Source organism: Dromiciops gliroides, chromosome 4, assembly GCF_019393635.1.
Source record: "Dromiciops gliroides isolate mDroGli1 chromosome 4, mDroGli1.pri, whole genome shotgun sequence".
NCBI classification, from domain to species: Eukaryota; Metazoa; Chordata; class Mammalia; order Microbiotheria; family Microbiotheriidae; genus Dromiciops; species Dromiciops gliroides.
In genome coordinates, this window is record NC_057864.1 from 357,695,686 (window position 1) to 357,721,241 (window position 25,556).

At 36.1% G+C, this 25,556-nt stretch overlaps 1 protein-coding gene and 1 pseudogene across 2 annotated transcripts in view; one reads left to right on the forward strand and one right to left on the reverse strand.

Moving 5' to 3' along the window:
* NKAIN2 (sodium/potassium transporting ATPase interacting 2) overlaps window positions 1-25,556 on the forward strand; it is a 1,311,503-nt gene that overhangs the window by 154,545 nt on the left and 1,131,402 nt on the right. The gene's annotated exons all lie outside the window — the stretch shown is intronic.
* LOC122753485 lies at window positions 148-25,199 on the reverse strand (annotated as a pseudogene).

A 25,556-nucleotide genomic window follows, 5' to 3' on the forward strand; every position in this document is an offset into this window, starting at 1 on the left:
AAGGAAAAAGGAAATGAAATCCAAAGAGAATTGCAGAAAGTGAAAGCACAAGGATTATAAGGTATAAGAGTAGAGGGGGTTCAGGGGTGCTCTCTCCAGCTACAGAGGAATGGCTTGATGGTTAAGACAAAAAACAAAACAGAAAACTTATAAGAGTTGTCCGCAGTCATCAATGGTGATCTTCTTGCTGGTCTTGCCATCCTGAGAACTGAAACGCTCCATGGCTTCCACAATATTCATCCGTTCTTTTACTTGGCCGAAGACAGCATGATTGCCATCCAACCAATCAGTCTTAGCAATACAGATGGAAAACTGGGAGCCATTTGTGCTGGGTCCAGCATTTGCCATGGACAAGATGCCAGGACCAGTGTGCTTCAGGATGAAGTTCTCATCAGCAAATTTCTCCCCAGAGATGGGGAGAAATTGCCACCAGTGCCATTATGGCGTGTGAAGTCACTACCCTGGCCCATGTACCTAGGAATGATTCTATGAAAGCAGGATCCCTTGTAACTGTGGAAATATTTGATTTACTGGCCTAATTTGGGTGGTCTAATCTAACTGGAGGACTAATCTGGGGACTTTTGACTAACTGGCTATCTGACTGCTATTGTCTTAATACAGGCCTTTTATAAAGTTCCACCACACTGCTCCACTCCCAAAATTGATAAGCAAAAGATTAAGAAGCCTCTAAACTAAATAATCAAAGCAGAGTTTATTTATGAGATACTATTTAAAATTAAGAATACAGGGAAATAAAATGTACAACCTGACTGCTCCTGCCTTTCCACCTGGTACTTTTTTTAATACAATAGGGGCCATAGCCGCCCACCTCTTGCCTTAGGGTATGTCCCACTTTCACCGCTCAACTACTTTCTTTCTAACCCGAGCCCCTTTTACTTTGTAAATCCCCCTGCCTCTAACTTTCCTCTCCTTAGTGTTCTCTTATTCTTCGCTTTCTCCAACCTGTACCCTGTGCTGACTGCTTCTGTGTTCTCCACTGCCTCCTGTTCTGTCTGTCTGCTCCCTCAGTTTTGTCTTTTGGCCTCCTTTGCAGCCCCTCTCCTCCATCCTTCTAATCTTGTCAGCCTCCTTTAATCTTGTCCACTGGCCACCTATCTTGTCCTTCCGCCCCCTGAGTCTAATTCCCAAGCCTATATATATATTTTCCTTTTCTCCACTCAAATGTCAGGGCTTTTTTTTTATTTTGCACCCCCACAGACCAAGCTAATCCACCAGCCAGAGCTGCGGCTGGGGCTGGGTAGACGCTCGAGCATCATGTGCCTCGGCACAGGCTATGCCAGAGCCCAGCCTGGACAAGCCCAGGATCTCTGGGATAGATCCGCTCAAGTCGGAGGGAGCTGAGGGCTTTTTCCCTCCGGCTGTCTGACCTGGGGTCTCATACAGCCCACAGGGCTTTTTGGCTCAGCTGAAGTGGAGGGGGAGGGGCACCAGCACCTCTCACACAGAAGAGACCCTGAGGGCTTAAGGCTTTCTAATCTCAGGGCAAAGGTAGGGTCCTCAAATCAAAATAAATTTCCACATAACCAAAGCCCTTCTCTCAAGTGCTCAGAGCACAGAAGTATTTTGTTGTCTTTGGAACCTTGTCTTCAAAGAGCTTGAAAGTAACCCAGCTAAGGGGCTTGTTATCAAAGGCGATATCAAAGTGCTGGGATTGGCCATGGCCACAGATGCCTGGGCTAGGGGTGACAGCGGAAGCAGAGGTGGTGGGGATTGGCATCTGGCAGACAAAACCAAGACTAGGACTCCTGGTGCCTGCATCTGCAAAGCGGGTGAAAGTGGTTAACTTTTTATAGAGAAAACTTTTTTTTAAGGCATTAATTTCTCAAGTGTTAGTACTTTAAAGAACCTACCTTAAAGAAGGCCCAGCAAGAACAGTACCATACCTAGAAATAGTTTAGTTGAGAATAGTTAAGTAGAGCAATGGATAGATCCTTGGGCATAATAAAACTGTATTTTAAATGGAAGTGAATGACTTAAATTTATCACTGATTCTGACTGGTCTTCCTGTCAAGTTATTCCAAATGATTGTTTCATTATGATTAACTTTTAGGAGGTTCTCCTGTCTCTGATATGGCTTCCAATTTCAATTGTGATTTAGCCAAATCTTGCACGTAGCTGCAGATTAGTCAGAAGCAAAGTTTTGTTATGGGTCCTCCCTGAGCAGTGATATATTTGATTTGTCAGATAGAATATGTGCATTGGCTCAACCAGTATGTATATCTACAGCCATTACATATCATGTAATTTTCCAATTTGGAAGCTTCAATTCACCTGAAGAAGAGCTGATAATGAATTTAAAGTAAGTTTTAAGCGAGGCTCTTTTCCCCCCACTGGTAGATAAAATCCTTAATTATACTTTTTAGCTGTTTCTTGCAGCTTGAAGGTAATTGTATCAACAGATTACAGGGGACATAATTAAACTGTAGCACAGTGGCCATTTCAATAATGTATGTGGAACCCACATGTTGATCAGAATGTGTTCAGTTTGGAATGTGGGTAGTCTTGATATATTCCAAAGAAAATAATAATTTTAACATTGTATAACAGGATGATATATTTATTACATATTTTTATATAGTAGGTAGTCATTATGTGCTCTAAGTGTATTTAAAGCAAAATTACATACATATATCTATATATCTATATCTCTATTTCTATCTCTATCATATCTATATATCTTTCTATTTATCATCCATCTATCTATCCATATATCTACCTACCTATCTATCTGCCTGTCATCTATCTATCTCTTTCCATTTCAAAGGGGTTTCATGTGACTGTTTTGTTTACCATTGCTTCTCCCCCTAAAATTATTTAGTTAGGGCAGCTAGGTGGCTCAGTGGATAGAGCACCAGCCCTGGAGTCAGGAGTACCTGAGTTCAAATCTGGCCTCAGACACTTAACACTAGCTGTGTGACCCTGGGCAAGTCACTTAACCCCAATTGCCTCACTAAAAAAAAAAAAAGATTAAAATTATTTAGTTATCTCTTCTTCCATGAGTATCAGAATATTATATAGAAAATGGAAATGACAGAAAAGAATACATGCAAGTTTTATATGAAATGCATCAGTTGGAAAACAGGGCCTGTTTGTCCTTTACTATGAACACCAACATCACCTATTTTTATTAGACTGAAAGCTTTGGGAAGGCAGGAGCCAAATACTGAATATTTCATTATTTCAGAATTTATGTTTTCATCCATATGGATACTTTACTGACAGAAATTGTAGACTCTATGTATTTAGTAGATAGTTTCATGAATTTTTATCATCAAGAGGCAGCTAGGTAGCTCAGTAGATAAAGGACCAGCCCTGGATTCAGGAGGACCCGAGTTCAAATTTGGTGTCAGACACTTGACACTTACTAGCTGAATGACCCTGGGCAAGTCACTTGATCCTCATTTCCCCACAAAAAAAAAAATAAAATCTGTAGTCAAGAATATCATTGCTAGAGTCCCATATTGCTAGTAACTGAAGCTATCTGAATTTAGTTAGTCTGACCATTACTGAAAGAATTTGAGAACTCAGGGTAGCATTCAAAGCCAGGATGAGGCAGTGAAGTAGGACTTTTATTGAACATAGTGTGATAATATAATGGATGAATATTTAATTAATTATTATTTGTCATTTCCCCAATATCTGTTCATTTATTTCATTAAATGTTTCCTAATAACTTGTAAAAACATTTTGAACATTCATTCTTTAAAAAAATTTAAGTTCCAAATTCTTTTCCTTCCTCTAGCCCTTCCTTTCTCCTTGAAAAGGCAAGCAATTTGATATCAATTATGCATGTGAAATATGCAAAACACAGTTCCATGTTAGCCACTCATCATTATCATTCTTCACATTTTGAATACATATCATACAGGTCTCTATATTCATCAGGTATTTCCTTCCAGGCTCAAGAAATAGGTATATAAAACATCATAATAACTATTGTTAAGGGGGAAAAACTAATCAGCTATTTAAAATAAAATACCAAAAAAACAGGTTCACCTAATTTTTAAGAATTTGAATGAACTATTTTGACATCATGCTGGCAGCCTAAGTCACTTTTGGCAGAGAATTAGGTACTTATTCAAACATAGTTATTCCTTCAGGCCATTGTTATAGCTAAAAAGATGAACATTTAGAACACCTACACATTCAAACTCCCAAAGTCCTGAATGTTTAGAACTAAATGGATCTTATTGCCTCTGAGTGAAATATTGAAAATTTGATATACCCCCAAATTACTAGTAAATTAATTATTCTTTGAACATCGAGCAAGCTACTCAATATGTTATCTTCATTTATGACAGTCACAGTAGTTAAAAGAACTTTTCATTGAAGCAGTAGGCAAACTGCTTAGTGTGTCAAGGGTAATTTCGAAAGAAAAATAAGACTAATGATTAGAACTCAGACATGGCATGATATTCTATTAATATGTAGCAGGGGTCTAACAATTTATGGGAAATTATGATGGCCTACCTAGGAGTCCGGGATATAATCCTTTGAGACTCAGTTAAGCATTAGCCATGTTCTCTTCAACTTCCTGGCCCCAGTCCACATAGACCATAGCTTTACCTTCCCTTAAGTCAGTCATGAGCTTGTTGCTTTAAGTTAGCAGTTGAATTCATATTTGTCTCTTTTAACCTTTATTAAATTAATCTTTGCATGGAATCTCTTACAAATGTTGACTAAATACCATGCTTTAGCTTAAGGTTGCTTATTAATAAGCTCTCTGTTCCTTATTTATTTATATTATCCCTAGATGGAACCAGCAGGTGTTTCTGATATGCTTTTTAAGGCTTCTAGAACTATTTTATTAGGATACTGAATCTGAAATTATAGCATTTACCTTTCCAATACCAAATGATTTTTTAATATATAAGCATGTATTTTTTTCATTACATAGAATGCATTTCCTCTCCAAGGGTTCAGTGAATGCTCTATATTAATAGATAGGATGGGGCAGCTAGGTGGGGCAGTGGATAAAGCACCAGCCCTGGATTCAGGAGGGCCTGAATTCAAACGTGGCCTCAGACACTTGACGCTTACTAGCTGTGTGACCCTGGGCAAGTCACTTAACCCCAATTTCCCTGAAAAAATAAATAAACAAACAAGCATATAAATAAACAAACAGACAGACAGATAGATAGATAGATAGATAGATAGATAGACAGATAGACAGACAGACAGACAGACAGGCAGACAGACAGATAGATAGATAAATAGATAAATAGATAGATAAAATTAATGGCCATTTTGTAGGATAAAGCACTGGTCTTGGAGGACCTGAGTTCAAATCTGGCCTCAAACACTTGACACTAGCTGTGTGACCCTGGGTAAGTCACTTAACCCTCATTGCCCTGCAAAAAAAAAAATTTAATTAAAAATTAAAGAAAAAGACCTAGGTTAAAATCCTACTTCTGACACATATTTCTTGCCTGACCCTGTACTAACTTGTCCTCTTGGTGCCCCAAGCAATGTTCGAAAACCTAAGTTAAAGTGAACTTGTCAACCTGTGTTGAGGGTTGAAGTTGCCTCACATAGGAGTTCCCTATACCTGTGAAATCACAGAGCCAGCCCCTTTCCCTGTTCCTATGAATGGTTTTATTCTTAGTAAAGAAACATTTATTAAGCACCTACTATGCTAGGAATTGGAAGGCAGCATATTATAGTAGTGAGAAGATCACTGAAGTTGTTTTCAAGATGCTTAGATTTGGATTACAGGTCTAATGTTGGCTAACTCTGTGATATTGGGCAAGCCATTTAATGATTTTGAGCCTCAGTTTTTTCATCTGCAAAATGGAGGTGATATTATTTGCCATATCTCCAATGTGAGATTCAATGAATATAATTAATATACCAATGCTTTGCAAAGTATTAAACACTAAATTATTATTATTCCTATATGTGAGCAAAATTTTATCTACAATGAATAGGAAAGTCCAATCCCAGGAATATAGATTAGAACATGGTATTAGTGGCAGAGTAGGACAAGAGAAACTCTAAAACTCCAATTGTACAATCGTTCCAAAGAAATATAAAGAATGCTGCTCCCAATATCCAAGCACAATTCTGCTGGTTTATTATATTTTCTGTATTCTTTCTCCACTATGTTTTTAATGCAATGGAGGTTTTGCTGAGCTATTGAAATTGCTCTACATTGATATACTGTATATAGGGAACAAATAACACATATTTTTGGTACAGAAACAGCTAGGTGGATGTAGCGGATAGAGAGCTGGATATGGAGTTAGGAAAATATGAGTTCACATCTGGCCTCAGACACTTGCCTCTCTATGTCTCAGTTTCCTCATCTGAAAATGGGGATAATAATAGCACCTACTTCCAAGAATTGTTGTGGGGATAAAGTGAGATTATATACATATATATGTGTGTGTGTGTGTGTGTGTGTGTGTGTATGTGAGTATATATATATATATATATTTGTGGGGCAATGAGGGTTAAGTGACTTGCCCAGGGTCACACATCTAGGAAGTGTTAACTGAGGCCAGAATTGAACTCAGGTTCTCTTGATTCCAGGGCTGGTGCTTTACCCACTGTATCACCTAGCTGCTCCCATGAGATAATAATTTTAAAGAGCTTTGGTAATTTTAAAGCACTATATAAATATTATTTATTTTTGTTGTTAAGAGAGTCAATCCGAAGCCCCATATTCTAGTCCTGCTATAGGTCTCTCACTTACTTTCATGTGACTGTCAACAAATTACTTAAAATCAACTCTCCATTTGCCTATTGGTAAAATGAGTATAATAATATCTATATCTTATGGTTGTTTTGAGGATCTTATGAAATAATTTGTGGGAGAGCCCTTTGGCAACCACAATGTAAAAAACAAATTTAAGATGATACAAAGGTGGTTGTGTAGACAGTGAAAGTGGAGGACACTCTATGAGGTGTTAGCTCTTTACAGTTATTTGAAAGCCAAGTCTAATGATGTGACATGTGGCTAAAATACTTTGCTTTCTTTTTTTGTTTCCTTTTGAGTTAAAGTTTTCTAAGTGTCTCTCCCAATTCTTTTATACCAGTATCATGAAAACCTACAACATCACTTTTACCTCTATCCCTGGTATTAACTTACAGGAAAAGTGAAATAAGATTCAAAAATATTTCGGTAATATTTTATGCTCAGTTCATTTTTTTGGAGGGGGAGGGAGCTTATTGAATAAACATAAAAGTGGTAGGTTTGTTTCTCGTGTACATCTGAGTGTCCAGCACTAAAGCAAGAGAGCAATTTAACAAAAACCTGTCTCTGCAAAAATTATGAACACAGTAATCTCTGGTAGATTGGGAGGAAGACAAAATGAGACTGATTTCAGTAAGGTATGTATTTGAGAGAGGATATACAAAGAAGTAAAAACAGATTATCTTTAAATTGAGGTTCCTGAACCAATCATGATATAGCCATCCTAATTTCCCAGATCAGAATTTGAATGAACATAAAACTAATAGGCAATAAAGAAGCTGATGAAAAATCCTGGTTTAATAAATAAAATCATTAGAACAAGGGACAGCACATAGAATTACTTACTTCTGAATGCACAGGTAGTCATAATTTTGGTAATTCATGGTTATAATTGAAATTTAGCAAGATTTGAAGTCAAAAGCTATGGGTTCAAATAACAGGCCTAATGTGGAAACACAGCAATTCAGTTAACCTCTCTAAGACTTAGTTTCATTATCCAAATTTTAATTCTATAAAAATAGAAGTTCCCTAGATAGCATTACATGGGCATTGGCTTTGCCAAGACTTTTAATTATCAGTGGAATATACACCATCACATGCAAGACAGATTTTAGGCAAAATAATAAATTAGATAAGAATTTCCCAACACTTTACCTTCCTTTTTCTTTTCTCCTCTTAAGTATTTCCCTTACCTCTACTTCTACAATTTGTTTACATATCAAAATCTATTCTCAAGTGAGGATCTGATCGACTTATTTGTAGTAAGGTATAATTTCATATAATGTTTTAATGTCTTAACCAAGTGTGGTTCATTTTAAGAAAAGCCAAAGGCCCAATCTAAAGACATGAAGATCTTATTTCATTAAAGTGATTTCCTTGATGTGGGTCCTCTATCCACCAAATCAAATTGAAACTACTTTGGGCTTTATTAGATGGTCTTTAAAACTTGCTATGTCTTAAAATTTCATTACTTTTTATCCAATCTGGGGATAAGTTTTACTGAATTTACCTAGGTTGCTAGGTATTTCAAACCTGAGAGACAATAATCTCCCCAACCCATCAGATTAGCAAACATCTTTGTAAAACACTATTCTATTATGCCATTCTATTCAATAGTAACTGTGGAATGTGTTTTTAAATGGTTGTTATTGATGAAATATAGAGAATAAAAAATGGAGTGTCTAAACTTTTTTTTAATCTTCATAGGTAAAATATTTAATTTATTCAGTCAAATATTTTTCAACTTGCCCCATTATATAAGATGGGAAATAAAATATCAGGGATAGTTATGCAAAGAAGTGGCAAAGGCTTGTATGAACAATGCCTCCCTAATGTTTAGTTATTGATTTTCTTTGCATGACTTGACTTCACTATGAATATGATGGAAAGAAAAAATCAATATGAGGTGAAATTTACATAAGGTTTGCCTTCCAACATTTGATACTGAGTTTTAAAATTTCCAAAGCATATGGATTTATCTTTTTTTGAATGCAGTAATAGAAAAGCACATGAATTCACAGCTGATCACAATTATTATGAAAAAACATTTGACTTCAGTAGAATATTGCAACAACAAAGGCATATTGACTAGTTGTCTTTTTAAAGATACAAAATGGTATCCAGAGGCAGGGATAGTTTTAGAAATGTCCTGTGCTTTTGACCCCAATAAATCTTGTAATATGTAAGTTGTTGTCGCTGTTAAGTGCACATTTGAAATTAATGTATAGTATCTATTTTATAAGAATAACAAGAAGAGTAATTCTGTTTTTGAACATCAATTCACTATTATTCACTACTATTTTTAGCTACATAAAAGCAGTGTTACTTTTCTACATTACTCAATGAGCATCAGGAACCTCAAAAATTAGTCCTCTTGCTTATAGGATCAGCCCTCTCATAATTTGCCCAAATTGTCACCCCTAATCTCTTGCTTCCTTCCCAGTTTTTATCCTGTAGTTGATCAGTTCAATATTAAACTATTCTCTAGTTTCATATCCTTTTCTCCCTTATACTACCACTGTTTACATCTAGAAACTTCAACCCTGGATAAGGTTCTCTACCATAATCTGTTTTTTCTACTTCTCAAGTGCTTCTGAATGGTGCTGGAAGTTGTGAGACTGAGCTGACTGGATCTACTTCCAATCTATATGATTAATACCAATTGGGCCCTTGGGCAAGGCAACAGTTTTATTCTTCCCTAATTGTTTCTCTTTCACATTCCCCACAGTGGCTGTTCCAAACCTTGTCATCTCTCTTTAATACCCCCACATCAAAGCATTCTTCCACCTTCTCCTCAAAGGACCTCACCTCATACTCTACTGGAAAAATAGAAGCAGTTTGCCAGGAGATCCTTCTATTCACATTCTCTATATTTCACAGAGCCTTTGTCATCATCCCTGATGTCTCTTCCTTTAGATAAAATGGTTCTTTTCCTCACCAAGACCAATCCCTCTACATGCACTATTAATTTCATCCCCTTGAATATAGATTTCTCTATATTCATCTTTTTTTTGGGGGGGTGAGGCATTTAGGGTTAAGTGACTTGCCCAGAGTCACGTAGCTAGCAAGTGTCAAGTGTCTGAGATCAGATTTGAATTCAGGTCCTTCTGACTCTAGGGCCAGTGCTCTATCCACTGTACCACCTAGCTGCCCCTCTCTATATTCACCTTTCTCTCACACTGAATATCTATCTGTATTATCTCCATGTCTCATCTGTCTTTCATTCTCTCTGTCTCTGTGTTTCTGTGTCTTTCTCTGCCTCTCTTTCTGTCTCTATCTCTTTCTGTGTCTCTGTCTCTGTCTCTCGCTCTCTCTGTCTCTCGCTCTCTCTCTCTCTCTCTCTCTCTCTCTCTCTCTCTCTCTCTCACACACACACACACACACACACACACACACACACACACACACACACACACTTCTAAAAATTATCTGTTTTGGATATTTTCACTTCATTTTCTCCCATTCATTTCTCATCTCTTTGTAGTCTAGCTTCTGTCTTCATTACTCAACTGAAACAGCTACCGTCTTTCTAAATTAGCAATAACAGCCCCAGAAAAACAGACTAAGGAGTGATAAGATGGGTAAAATGAAAACTATGGGAAAGCATAGTCACAAAAAGCCTATAGAAGAGAGATTCATTCATGAAAGTGAGGAGAAAGTCATTAATATAAGTTGTTGGTCAATTTAGAAATTTTCAAATTAGCCACTACCTGCCTTAGATATTGAAGTACTTTTCTCTGGTTGTAATCTGTGGAATTGATTATTTAGTATTTTCTTGTCTCTTCTCAGAAGTTCTAGGCAGTGTTCTTACACTATTTCTTTGAATCAGCATGGTATTCAGGTTTTTACTTGTGGGGGGGGGGAGGAAGAAAACCTATTTGCATCCTTTAGTTATTTCTGTACAATCTTCTATCACTGCTCTTCTGAGATTTGGGGAAAATCTTTAAAATTTCTTTTTTTTCTTTTTCAATAGAGGCTCTTGGTTCACTTTCTTTTAAATTATAATGCCTATTCATTGTGTTGTGGCTTTAAAAAATTCTTACTATGTTTTTCCTTGTGCTTTTATGAATTTCACTTTTAGTTTAGCTGCTTAAGAACTAGGTTTATGCCAACTCTTTTTCTCTTGAACCTTTTGTCTCTTTTTTTTCACTGTGTATTCTGAATAACTTGTTGCTAGTTATCCTCCTTATTTTAGGACTTGTTCTTCTTCCACTCTTGTAGAATAAACCTTTCTCCTGTATAAATACCTAATATTGGAAGTTAACAACCTCTCTTATTTGGGGCTTGTAAGTGCCTTGTTGGTTTCCTGACTGAAAGGGAGGAAGGAAGGAAGAAGGGAAGAGAGGGAAGGAAGGAAGGAAGGAAGGAAGGAAGGAAGGAAGGAAGGAAGGAAGGAAGGAAGGAAGGAAGGAAGGAAGGAAGGAAGGAAGGAAGGAAGGAAGGAAGGAAGGAAGGAAGGAAGGAAGGAAGGAAGGAATGACCACTATTGGTTTTCTAGTTCCATTACATTTAAATACTGAAGTACTTTAGCTTTGAAAAATTGTCAGACACATATATAACCTTACATAGTGTGGTTGCTTGTGCTGGCTGGGCATGCTTTGTGAATTGGGTTAATGCTAGGGAAAATTAGTTTTCTGATGCTGTTCTGTAAGGCCAACTTGAGGTACCTTTGTGTTATCTTGTTGATTTTGCTTGAATTACTCATGATTTGACACATATCCTCATATTTTCAGGTTGTTAGGTTGACAAGTTATACTTAAAACAACTATTCTACCATCTTGTCAATCCTAGGACCTCATTTAACTGACTCTGCTTAGGTTGTATAAGACATCTCTCAATTTGTTGCTTACTGTTCACATAGAGAGCCTTACAAATTCTTTGAAACCAGTATTGAGTAACTAATAACACATACATTTCACAACAGCAATTTGTAGGACAGTGTATTGACTAGTGTGAAAATTTGTAATTTTTCTCCACAGGGAACATTTGAACTTAATCAGCTAATATGTGATCTTCATCTTTTGGCTACTGTCTAATGACTGTCAGCCTAAAATGACTGCTATTTCTTCTTAACCCCGTGGCAAGATTCTGAATTATCTTCTCACTTGTTCTTGTGTGAGGCTTTTTAATGATCTCTTTTATGAAATCTGATACAAGTTCATATGGCTTGTTTGAAAGAAAAGTTAATATCACTGGGCAGAATGTTAATTTTAATAGAAATACTGATCAGAAAAAAATACCATAGGCTGTAAATTAATAAGAGAGATGACACAATTACACAAAGAAATTTAGTCATTTCCAAAAACAGATACATAGGGATTTGGGTTTTATTTTGAATAGTGAAATGGGAGAAATTGGAGAATAAAAAGCAAGGATGTGACAAGTGGCTATATACATACTTTTGCAGATATAGCTAGATATGCACATATACATATATGCATACATATTTATATACACTTATATATGTGTGTGTATCTGTATTATATATGTATATATGTGTGCAATATGTATGTGTGTATATATAAATATATGTATATATATAATCCCACAAACAACAAATTCAAAAATAAGAATAACTAGCAACATATATATTTGTGTGTGTATCTTTCTCTCTATGTATATATATAACATATATATCTTTGCCTATGCCTATATTTATATCTATATTTATCTATATGTATACATATATACTCAAACACATTTATATTTGCTTATTGGTAGAGGAAGAGTGAGAATGGAAATTTTTTAAAGGGCAGCAGAATTGATGAACTAAAATTCTGCCATTGCAAAACAAAAGAGAACTTCAAACATATTAAGGAAAAGAGTCACATAATGATAGAAGGTTATCATATGTCTACTCTCCTACATACACACATTATAGAGAACACGGAATGTTTCTCCCAGAAGCTGGTCACTCTATCTTAGATGGTCTGGATATGCTCCAGTACCATGTCACAATATATTAACAATTTTTTAGTTTGTAGAAATTTGACTATGATAAAAAAACAATGTGTACTTCTCCCATTTAATGTTATATATTAGGGAAAATGCATTTGACTAGGCTTAGAATGCACTGAGAATTGACTGAGATTTTTAGTCCCTAACCCTTTAATTGTTTAGGATTATTCACTACTAGAAAAAGTGTGCTTGGGGGCAGCTAGGTGGCACAGTGGATAAAGCACCAGCCATGGATTCAGAAGGACCTGAGTTCAAAGCCGGCCTCAGACACTTGACACTAGATGCGTGACCCTGGGCAAGTCACTTAACCCTCATTGCCCCCACGAAAAAGAAAAGAAAGAAAGGAAGGAAGGAAAGAAGGAAGGAAGGAAGGAAGGAAGGAAGGAAGGAAGGAAGGAAGGAAGGAAGGAAGGAAGGAAGGAAGGAAGGAAGGAAGGAAGGAAGGAAGGAAGGAAGGAAGGAAGGAAGGAAGGAAGGAAGGAAGAAAAGTGTGGTTTTCCATTTTAGAAATGTCTCTTGGGCAAACTGAAGTGGGGACATTGTCTCAGGGAATATTGTCAGTAAAATCAACCAGGTTAGTTCATACAAACCAAGAAAATAAAATCTGCTTTCGTTTTTTATACTGATAATTTGCCCATTTCTTCATTTCCTCTTTTTCTCTCTAGCTATAAGGTTCACATGTGAATACAAATGGGAATTATAATACAAGCTCACATACCACTTTAAGATTTGAAAAGCACTTTGCATATAACACATCAGATCCTTACAGTAACCCTCTGGCTCAGAGATGTTAAGTGATTTGCCTTTACTCACAAAGCTAGGAAGTGCCAGAGGTGGAATTTGAACCCTAGTTTCTCCTGACTCAGAACCAATCTTTTTTTCATTATACTTCCCTCATGCCCTCCTTTTCTTTCTTTCTCCTTGTTGGCTAGCTAAGAATTTTATTCTAGTTAGACTTTCTGTGTGCTGTGTCTTCAACAATGCAGTCCTTTCTATTTATGGTGTAACTAGAAAACTAAATATGTCTGTAGACTACTGACAATATCTTTCCCTCCCTTTCCCAATCTCCAGGATCAAAAATATTGACAGAAAGAAATAGAGATATATTCTTGACTAAAGTCTGATTGAGAAACAATTCCTATATTTTATTTTAAGCATCAGATTGTTTTTAGTTGATTTTTTTTAAGTGAGGGGTGAAAGCCAAGGTATTATTGTGGTGTCTGTCTAAGGAGGAGGGTATTTTTTATAGTAAACTGAAATAAAATATTTGATGAACAAAAATATATTAAATAATTATAATTAATGTTAAAAATAAAAGGATACATTTATTCTGTGTATAGAGAGACAGGTATTTTTATTATTCACTGTGGACATATATGGAAGTTTCAACTTCTCAGCTTGAAAATCTGTCAAGTGTAAGCCAGAACCAAACTAAAATGTAACTGCTTTTTTTTAACAAAATAAAAACACAGCATAGATAATATTAATTTGTGAATTTCTCAGTCAATATGGAACCTGACGGAAAGAATTTGACTTCAGTGGTATAGAAGACCCATGGCAGATTTTGGGTCTGAGAAAAGGTATTAATAAATGTACAAGGGGCAGCTAGGTGGTGCAGTGGATAGAGCACTGACCCTGGATTCAGGAGGACCTGAGTTCAAATCCAACCTCCGACATTTGACACTTAACTAGCTGTGTGACCTTGGGCAAGTCACTTAACCCCAATTGCCTCACCAAAAAAAAAAAAGTATAAAAGAATCTATTAACCAGAAGAGTTTTTAATTTTAAACCAAAGACATGAGTTGATGACTCAAAGACTTGTTTCCATTTCTGTTTTAGATGCATAATAATTTCCTTTTAGCAACAGAATTAATGAATTTTGAATTAAAATATTCAGAATTAAATAAATTTTGAAAATTTAAGAATTTCTTTCAAAGCATATATCCCATTTTTTGGTTATTTAATAAAAGAAGAATATTTTAAAGTGAGCTAAAAACCTTTTATAATGAGCATGTTACAAGTGACATTCTCTTTGTCTGGAAAACAAAGCCTCAGATATCCGCTGACTGGCAAGTTTCAGCAGTGTAGCAGTAGATATTGCTCTGGCTGCCTACATGTCAGACTTGGTTTCCTCCTTTGATATAATTTCTCAAGGTTGATGTGGCAGTAACATTTTTTTTCCCTGTGATAATCCAATACAAACTTATGATCTGACAGTGTTGAGCAACTTTTAACTTTTCTCAGAAGAAAAGTTTAGAATGGAGTTCCTTGCTTTGAGATAGCTTAGTAAAATAGAAAGAGGCCTGAATTGTTACATAACCTGGGCTAATTCTGGCTTTGACATGAACACTACATAACAGTCAGTCAATAAGCATTCATTAAGTACATACTATGTGCCAGGAATTATGCTAAATTTGGAAGGGGGAAGAAAGGCACAGTTTTTGCTTTTAAGAAGTCACATTTAGGGGGGCAGCTAGGTGGCACAGTGGATATAGCACCAGCCCTGGATTCAGGAATATATGAGTTCAAATCCGCCTTCAGACATTTGACACTTACTAGCTGTGTGACACTGGGCAAGTCACTTAACCCTCATTGCCCCGCAAAAAAAAAAAAAAGTCAACTTTAATGGGAGAGACAATGTAAAGACAATCATGTTCAAACAATATATGGCAGAAGTAATCAACAAATGGAAGATGCTAAAATTAAAGTAAATCAGGAAGGGCTTTGAGTAGAAGATGACATTTGAACTGGGACTTGAGGAAAATCAGAAGGAAGGGATGATGAAGGAGAGAATTTCAGGCATGAGGTATAGCCATGGAATCTTGCTCATTCAGTCAGAAAGCATCAGGGGCAAATTCCTCTCTAGGGTTTGATTTTATCATTTGTAAAATGAGTTGATTGGAATTAGGTGGTCTACAAAGGCACTTGTTTGCTCTATTGTATCCCCTTATATATCTCTACTATATCCCCATAACCAGAAACAAAACTCAAAGGTAGATAAAAATGGAAATTATAGTTAATGTGTTTGGGAGGTGATTATTATGGGGAACTGTATACTCTGATCTTCAGTTAAGCTTTGATATGTGGTTTAATTAAGTGGGAGAATAATAAGATTATAACTCAAGGTAAAACAACCAAATTTGAAACAACTTAGGAGTTCAAAGAATCAGAATACAGAACTCTGGATTCCTTTATTCTCATGTATAATGGAAATGGAGCAGAGATTAAATAAAATATCTTTTTAGGCTTACATGTTCATTAAAGTTCCCTTTAATTACATGCTCAGATAACCTCAGTTCTCAGTTGAAATAAAAACTCTTTTATTTTCATTACTTATTTTCTTCCCTGATTGGACATGTAAGAGAAAAGAAGTAATATCAAATGTTTCAGGGTTATAGACATCCTACAAAGGTCATGATTCATTGTCTTTGTAGTCAGTTATACCATGGACCACCATCAAATAGAAGGCAGGATAAGCCCCAAAGAAAAAGATAACAAAACCAATCGGCCAATCAGAAAGCATTTATTAAGTATCCACTGTATCCAAGACAAATAATGCCTGGTGCACAGAGGGCTAGGTTCCAGGCATACAAAGGTAAAAATGAAACAATCCCTCCCCTCAAGGAACTTACATTCTATTCAAGGTTGGATTGGGAGTGGAGGAATGCAACATGTATCAACATAAGAAAATACAAAATATGTACAAAATAAAAAATGGTAATTTCTTAAGGGAGGCACTAATAGCTAGTTGGGAAAGTACATGTGAAGGAGGTGGAATTTGAGCTGAACTTTGAAGGAAATTAGTAATTCTAAGAAGTGACCATAAAGAGTAGGAGTTCTTTCCAGGCAAGATGGAGAGTCAGTGCAAAGGTATGAAAGTGATGTGATATATGTGATGAACAAATTAAAACCAGTTTGACCACACTAATATATGTAACTGTACATGGAGTGGAGTAATATGTAAAAAGGCTATGAAGGTAGGTTGGGGCCAGGCAATCAGTCATAGTCTGTTAATTAGTCATTGAATAAGCATGTTTGGTGAAAGTTTTGAAATGTCAAACAGATAATTTGTTTTTTATTCTAGAGTTTAACAGGGGAGTGATGTGATGAAATTTGTGCTTTAGGAATATCACTTCATGTAAAAAAATAGATTGATAACAAAGGAGACTGGAGGCAAAGAAACCACATAGGAAGCTTTTTCAATAATTCAGGCAGGAAGTGATGATATCTGAACCAAAAAGGTGGGTATGTGAGTGAAGAGAATAGGAGGGATGTTTTTGAGAGATGTTTCTGGAGATGTTTTCATTGACAAGTCTTAAACTGACAGGATGAGTGGAGTATTAAAGATTTGAAGAATGGTCATGCTCTTAGCATAAATATGGAAGTCTGGAAGACAGGAAGGGTTGTTTTTTTTAAGATAAAAAAGTTCTTTTGATTATTTTAAGCCTGAGATAACAACGGGACCTGATAGTTCTTATGATTTTTATTTGTTTCATGTTGCAGAGAAAGGTTACAAAGTATATCTGACTCAAACTGTTTGTTTTACATGTGTAATCTCTATACTGTGCAGACTTGCTCTTGAATAGCATTTTGACCATTTCTCTAGTTGGTGATCACTTTTTTTTTTTCCTTTGAGGACAGCTCAGCTTTTGTCTCTTGTCATTTGAAGTATTGCTTGTAAAGTCATAGTACTTCCTTGTTTTGGTATGCATTACATGGAAAGTTGTGTCTTTTGGAGATAAAAAAGGTTAGAAAGATAAAATGCAAAGCATCCAGTAGATGTTGCTTCCATGGGGTTTGCATGCTTAATCGATCTCTACTCATTATTTTACTGCCCCAATTGAATGAGTGCTTTTCTTTATTTTTTCTAGTCTAAATTCTTTTATCAATTCCTCATATGATAACAAACAGTGTCATTTTTTTGGTCCTTGATTTTTATTATTGTTTTTTGAAAACCAATAGCAATCCTGTTTCTGACTTTTCTCCTTTCAGTGATGGAAGATGTGACATTCAATTTACATAAACAATTTTGTTACTACATTTGAAATAGAAAGACGTTATAGGAGGTAAGTCATAAGGGTTATGAGTACTAAGCTTATGGCTCTCCTCCTGACTTCAATTCAGCAAGCATTTAAGCTTCTACTATATATATATATACACACACACACACACATATGTATACACACTATATATATATATGTATACACATATATACATATGTAGAGATATATAGATTATTCAGAGTAACTGAGTTTAAATCTTTTTTGTCCTTTACTACTCGTGTTACTTGAGCTTTCTGGGTCTATTTTCTGATCTGTCAAGTCAGGGGATTGGATGATATACTTTCTAGTCTTCTAACTTTAAATTTATGGTCCCTTAAGACTGCAAACTGTTTTAAATAGAGGTTTAAAACAAAGTGCTATAAGAAGTCCAAGGGAGAAAATTGTCCACACATGGGAATCAGGGAAGCCTTCAGGGAAGAGGTGGTTCTTGAGTTGAAATGTAAATAATGAGTAGGAATCCAGCAGGGTAAGGTAGAACTTTCCAGATGTAAGAAACTGTGCCGTTAAGTAACTGGGTTGAAAATTCCCTATTTACGAGGTACAAAGAATGGGCCATTTTGCCAGACAGAGAGGGTACATGGAAAAATAGACTGGGAGATGATTGGAAAGATAGAGTGGAGGGCCTGGAATGCCAGTAGACAGTAAATAGCCAGTGGGGACTTTTGAATAGAGGAGTGATATGAGCAGGTCTCTCTCTCTCCCCTTACTTCTAGAGTTTATCTTAAGAAAGCCATATTGTAGTAAGATGATTACTGACTTGCTACAAGTCCGAACATATGGGTTCTAGTCTTAAATCTGTCATTGGATAGTCTATGACCTGGACAAATCCCCTTCTTTACCTGGGCCTCATTATCCTGTTTTATAACATAAACTAAGGGGCTAGACTGGATTATCTCAAAGATGCCTTAAAGTTGATCAACTTAAATGACTGAAGAAAGTCAGGAAAACAATAACATTTTGTTTCTTTTGTTTGATGTTGCTTTTGAGCAGAGACTATAGATAACCTTTAGAAATCAGTATAGGATAACCTAGAATTTTAAAGTCAGAGGTACTAGGCAGCTAGATGGTGAAGTGGATGGAATTCCAGTCCTGGAGTTAGTAAGACTTATCTTCCTGAGTTCAAATCTGGCCTAACATTTACAAGCTGTGTGACCCTGGGGAAATCACTTAGCCTGTGAGCCTCAGTTTCCTCATCTATAAAATGAACTGGAAAAGGAACTGGCAAACTATTTCAATATATTTGCCAAGAAAACCACAAACGGAGTCATGAAGAAGTCAGACATGAATGAAATGAATGGACAGAAATGCTAAGATACTAAGAAGGAATGATAGGCCTAAGCTATGGATCTGATTATATCTAAGATCAAATCATTTCTTCATAGACTTAATACTGTACTATCAACCTCTCTCACTACAGTAGGAAAAAAAGTCCATGATATGTTTTATCATTATCAATCAAGAAATTTATATTGAGATTCTATTGGAAATAGAACTATTAGAGGCAAGCTTCTACCTACCAACATTTCATAAGATGTTCAAACCTGTCCAGCACCAAAATGAAATGAAATAAAAAGCTAAGCAAGTGCCTTGTAAAATGATGCACTAAAGAACATCATTTTAATTTATAATTCCTGATATCTGGTGATACCACTTAACTTTCTTGAGGTTAATTAAGACCATTTTCCATATTTTTGTTTCCATAATTATCTGGATATTTCAAGGGAAAGAACTAATTTTGGACTCAATTATTTGTATAACTATTTCTAGTCTATGATTTATTTTTCAAAAACACATCTAATTTAACTACATTTGGAGTATGGCTTACTGAGAGTTGTCAAGGTATCCAATTCATTGCTGTCGACTTTCCATTTTGCATTGTTTTCTTTAGATTTCATTTCAATTCTAGGGGCGGTGATAAACACTAAGTACTATGATATAATAAGTTACTTGCCCTCCCATGATTATATTTTAAATATAATAATTATACTTGGCTACTGTGGACATAGTGGGGAGATTGATTTCATTATTTTGGTGAATCTGTGATCTATTTTAATTGAGCATTCCTGCTATTGATACACATCAAAAGTCATCCATAGCTCTTTTTGTCCTATGTCCTTTGTGGTTTGTGTCTATATTCTTCTACAGTTACTTACAGAGGAGCTAATTAGTATAGTGATGACTTTCCTCTAGGTGTTTTTAATTTGAAGGGTTGTGTTCTCCATATGTTATTCCCATCTCTCATCACATGAACTACCAACTTCCTGTAAGTGGGGAAAAACAGAGAGATGATACAGTTCTCTTTTGGATATATGGAATTTGTGAGGCCAGTGTGATAGCCAGATAGGGATATTTGGAAGGAAGTTGAAGTGTGAGATGAGATGAAGGTTACTTTCATAGATTTGGGAAGGGGCTTCCTAGAAATAAAATTCAACCTTCTTAAAATATGCATTCAGACTTAAATATTTCCTTTGTACTACTCTTCCTTTCCATCATTTCCCTTCCTTTCCATTCCTGTCAATACTATCCTAGTCAATGTTTTTATTAAATCTTGATTTGTTCTATTGTAATATTATCCAAATATTCTTATACATCTAACATGTTTGCTTTAAGTCCATCCTGAATACTGTGAGCAGATTAGATTGTCTAAAATATCACATTACTAATCTCTTCAGTAATATTTGGTGGCTCCCTATTGCTTACAGAATAATATCCATACTCCTTAGCCTGACATGACAGGTCAACAACCTATTCCCAGTTTACCTTTTAAGCATATGTCCTATTACTAATTGCCCAAGGGAATCCTCTTGCATCATTGTTTACTCAATCTTTCTTTTCTGCCTCCTTCTACACACAATTGAGAGCCTCTCCTCCTACTTCTGAATTCTTAGCTTTTTTCAGAAGCCTAGTTTTAAGACTAGTACATGTAAGAATGTTTCTGTGACTACCTTAGCTTATAAAAAGAACTCACTCTTCTCCTTTTCTTTTTCTTTGTTTTTCTGGGGCAATGGGGGTTAAGTGACTTGCCCAAGGTCACACAGCTAGTAAGTGTCAAGAGTCTGAGGCTGGATTTGAATTCAGGTCCTCCTGAATCCAGGGCCAGTGATTTATCCACTGTGCCACCTAGCTGCCCCCTAGAACTCACTCTTCTCAATCCCTGTATCTATTTAATATCCAGTTATTCATTTATCTGTCCTGATCATTTGCCATATGTCATATGCTCTTTTGTATAGCTAGTTATGTGTATATGTATGTGAATATATATGTGTGTGGGGGTGTATGTATATATATACGTGTGTGTATTTATATGTATATATCCATAGAAATATACACATACACACATGTATATACAGTAGAGGGGATCTTTTATCAGTCTATTGTAAGAAAGAACCTTAGAAAACATCAAGATCAACCCTGTGATTTTATAGAGGAGCAAACTGAGGTCCAGAGGGAAACACTTCCCCTTTTCAGAGGCTCCCTCTTGTCCTTGAATATTTGTGTCACTCCCTAGTTGTTTTGCAAAAGCCTGCAATTTTGGTTTTGGACTGGACTTGTAATTTCTTCACTATGGGGAGGTTTTGTGGAAGAACTTCAGCTCATGCAATTTGACTGCTTTTCTGTGATTTCAAGTCTTAGAAAGTTGTTTGGACAATGAGAAATGAAGTGATTTGTCCAGGATCACCCAGCAGTATATGTCAAAAGTCATATCTGAAAATAGATATTTCTGACTATCAGGTCAAATTTCTAACCCTTATCCATATTGTCTTTTGAGTCCACATTACGAGTAAAAAAAAAAAAATCAGAATCATTCTTATGAATCCTCCAGAAACCTGTGATAGAAAGTTTGACTTCTGGTTGGAAGCATAAACAAACATTTATTCCCAGAACAAACTGAATAGTATTTTGGGGGGGATGGCACTCTTCTGTTTTGCCTCCTTTGAAATGGACTCATTAGAAGTCCTTAGTAGGGCAGCTAGGTGACACAGTGGATAAAGCATCGGCCCTGGATTCAGGAGGTCCTGAGTTCAAATCCAGTCTCAGACACTTGACACTTACTAGCTGTGTGACCTTGGGTAAGTCACTTAACCCTCATTGCCCCAGAAAAAAAATAAGTCCTTAGTAAATGAATTATCTTAGTACTCTCTAATGTGTCTAAGCCTATGGTAATTTTTCTCCTACTATAATTTCAGAAATTACACTATTCCCAATTTATTTTCCTTGACTATACATATATGTTATGAGGACATTTTTTCAATTTTTTCCCTCCTAATGAGTGTAGTATGGATGGTATACAGTAACAAAAACAAAAAGAACAAAAAAGAAAAGAAAGAGGGTTTAAAAATGCACAGAAAATATAGAAGAAAGGCCAGAAAGAATCACAGTTAAACAAAACAGCTGAGAAAGCTACATCTCGAATTTATTATATATTTTAAAAGAAACATAAGTTGCGCATAATAGAAACTCACACTTTCATGTATAATCCTTTTATTTTGCTTTTCTATGCATATGGAAATGCCCATCTCATGTGAAGTTTGATAAGTTCAGAACAAAAAGTAAATAAATCCCCTAAAATAAAATTATAAAATAAATTTTAAAGTTCCCAACTTAACCACTCCCTGAAAGGAAAAAAAATGTAACATAATCAGACTCATGTTTATAATTTTCCATAGTAATTGATTTCTAGAAAAAGTAAGTAGAATTAGAACAGCCTTTTTTGTTTGTTTCTTGGTGAAAATTGCAGGTGTGAACCTGGAGAACCTACATTTCAGTATTATTTCTAGTTTGAAGGAAGTAAGAATTAGTGTGAGTCCTTCCTAGATCTATTTAGATAGTTGACCTGTGACCTGGTTACTGGCATTAATGATGAAACTGCTATCTTGTAAAATGTAAACTAAAAAGAAGACACGCACCATGAAAAACAACAAAACAAAACACCAAGATGTATTTTATTTGAAATGAAGCTAAACATCACTTTAAAAAAAGAAAAAGTAACAATTGAGCTAAGTGAACTTGAGGTTTCCTTCTAGCTCTTAAAATTCTTTGTCTTCTAATCTGAAATTTGTGTGTTTGAGAAGGTGTGGAAGTGTTTAATTTTTAAAAGCTCTTTATCAATGAAAGAAGTCTCATTAGATATCATTAGTAGAATGTGTTTTTCAACAATGGTCATATTTTTAAGCTTTCAAAATCATATTAATGACATTGGGATCTAAGCATATAGACAAAAGAGCTTTGAGGCTCAGATTAACAAAAGACTCTTTGTGTTTTATTCAAATATTAAATATCTGTATGAGTTGTAACACATTTTTAATTATCCCCAAATTGCTGATGGCAGTATCTTTTTCCCAGATGACATATGCATATAATTTTTCTGAAGATCTTTGTGGGAAACTGATAGATAACCCTGCAATTCCAAGGTGCCTCTATTATTGCTCATACTCTCTATTGGTGGAAAAAAATGACACTCAAGCCATGACATTTCCTGTCAATGCCACATCTAAACATCTGGAAAGCATAGTGTAACAATGACAGTGAAACTGACAAAGCTGCTGATTCTATCCACTATAACAGAAATATGGGCTCTAAAAGCATGACTTTAATTCTGAAAATCTCAATATGGCGCCTCTCAATTTTGGCCTTAAAGAGAAAAAAAAGAAGTCACATTTATTTGGAAGATGTATTCTGAGGATTGAACATCACGTGCATTACACAAAACAACAGCTCCAAGAAAGGAGCATGCATTCTAGCAAAGGAGAGGAGAGCAGCTGCAGAACTGGTGCTAATTGCAGATACTAGATAGATTTGATCATCTAACACTTTAATTTTGTAAACTGGAAGTGAAATGGTGAAACATTAATTACTCTTGTTATTGTTTCTATATATAGATAGCAAGAAAAGAAATTTGAACAAATAATTTTCACATTTAAAATAGTTGTTATCAGGGACAAAAGGATGTATCACTGGAAAAAATCATGACTTAAAAATGCCAGCTACCATTAAGCTAAAATTTTATGTTCATTATATTCATATATCCAAAAACAGGGGTGGATGGGGTTTTCAGGGAGCACTAACACCAAAGTGGTAAGGGTTTGTGGAACCCTTTTCAGGGTTGCTCATCCACCTTTGGTGTCCACCTTCACTGAAGTCTTCTTACCAGTGGCTCCAAGAAGCTGTAGCACATTCAGTAGCCACACCTAGGTAAACCGTCTCAACAGATGGGCTAAACCAGGCTGAGGGTAACTGACAGGCATCATATCCATAGAGGAATTTGGGGGATGTCTATACCAAGCATGTGAAGACTTCCCTAAGTGGAATGGGCAGATGCGAACAATTCGTTCAAATGGCAATGTAGGTGACTGAAGCAGGCACTGTTGGACACTTAGAACTTGGTGAAACACTGAAGATATCAACGTCATCCATTGCATCATCCATAGCTATCACCAGTTGCCAGTTGCCTTGATTTTCATCCTTTTTTTTTTTTTTTTTTTGGTGTGGCAATGAGGGTTAAGTGAGGCTAGATTTGAACTCAAGTCCTCCTGAAGAATCCAGGGCTGGTGCTTTATCCACTGCGCCATCTAGCTACCCCTGATTTTTATCGTACCACTGGACTTTGATGACTCTGGAAAAAAGATTGAGGCTGACAGCTTTGTACAAATCTTCCTCACTTTAATCCAATTCATGCATAAGTCAAGATATCACCCCATGATATCAATGGTCTTCTTCACAAACAAAGGACAGACAACATACACAAATGTGTACTGATTTACACAGATAAGTATATTCCACTGTTCCTATATATAAATTACAGGTTAAATATATAGCGTGTTTTAAGCAAGTATTACAGCAATATATATTGGAGACTATATTTGAACTCAGGTCTTCTTAGCTCCAACACCAGTTTTATATGCTCCATGCCATGCTACCTCATTGCCATAGGGTAAATACAGACCGATTTCGGGAATATTAGTTGTTAGAGGAAGAGTCTGTATCTGAGAGAAACCTGTTCCCACAGGCTACCCTCCAGTGCCAGGATGTGTTTGGCATGACAGTAGAAGCCCTTGATAGGGGAGGGAAAGGAGCATAGGAGTACATGCCAAAGAACAGGAAGGTTTCAATTCAGAAGTGGGGTGACATACGCCCAACACCAAGTGTTAATTCTTTGGGAATGGAGTTCCCACACCTTACTAACACAGGTGGCAGGAGGACTCTATTCAGAAGAGTTGGCAAGGTCAGAAAATGTTTGGGGGCATAGACATCATCTTAGTCATTTCATCATGGCAAAGAGCACCCAGTCTAACTTTCTTGACACTTTTAGCTAAGTAGCCATGAAAAGCCAATTCTCTTTCTTCTACTTCCATACTTGAAGCAGCCCCTTCTGTTGAGCCTTGGGGTCTAAGGTCAAAGGAATGCCATGAGGCATGGTTGGCTATTACTGTTTCTGCCATCCATTTTCTGTAGATACGACCCATATAGAGCCTGTTGAAACAACAGCGGTCTAATATCTTTGCTGGAGAGGAAGCATAATGAAGCAAGTTGGTGGCACAATGGATAGAGCTCCAAACCTAGAATAAGAAAGATCTGAGTTCAAATTCAGCCTCAGACACTTACAAGCTGTGTGGCCCTGGGTAAGTCTCTTAACCCCAGTTTATGTCAGTTTCTTCACCTGAAAAAATGGGGATAATAATAGCAGTTTAACCTCCCAAGGTTATTGTGAGGATCAAATGAGATAGTAATTGTAAAGCACTTAGCATAGTGCCTAGCACATAGTACGTGCTATATAAATGTTAACTATTGTTATTAAAAGAGCAGTGGATTTGGACAAGGAA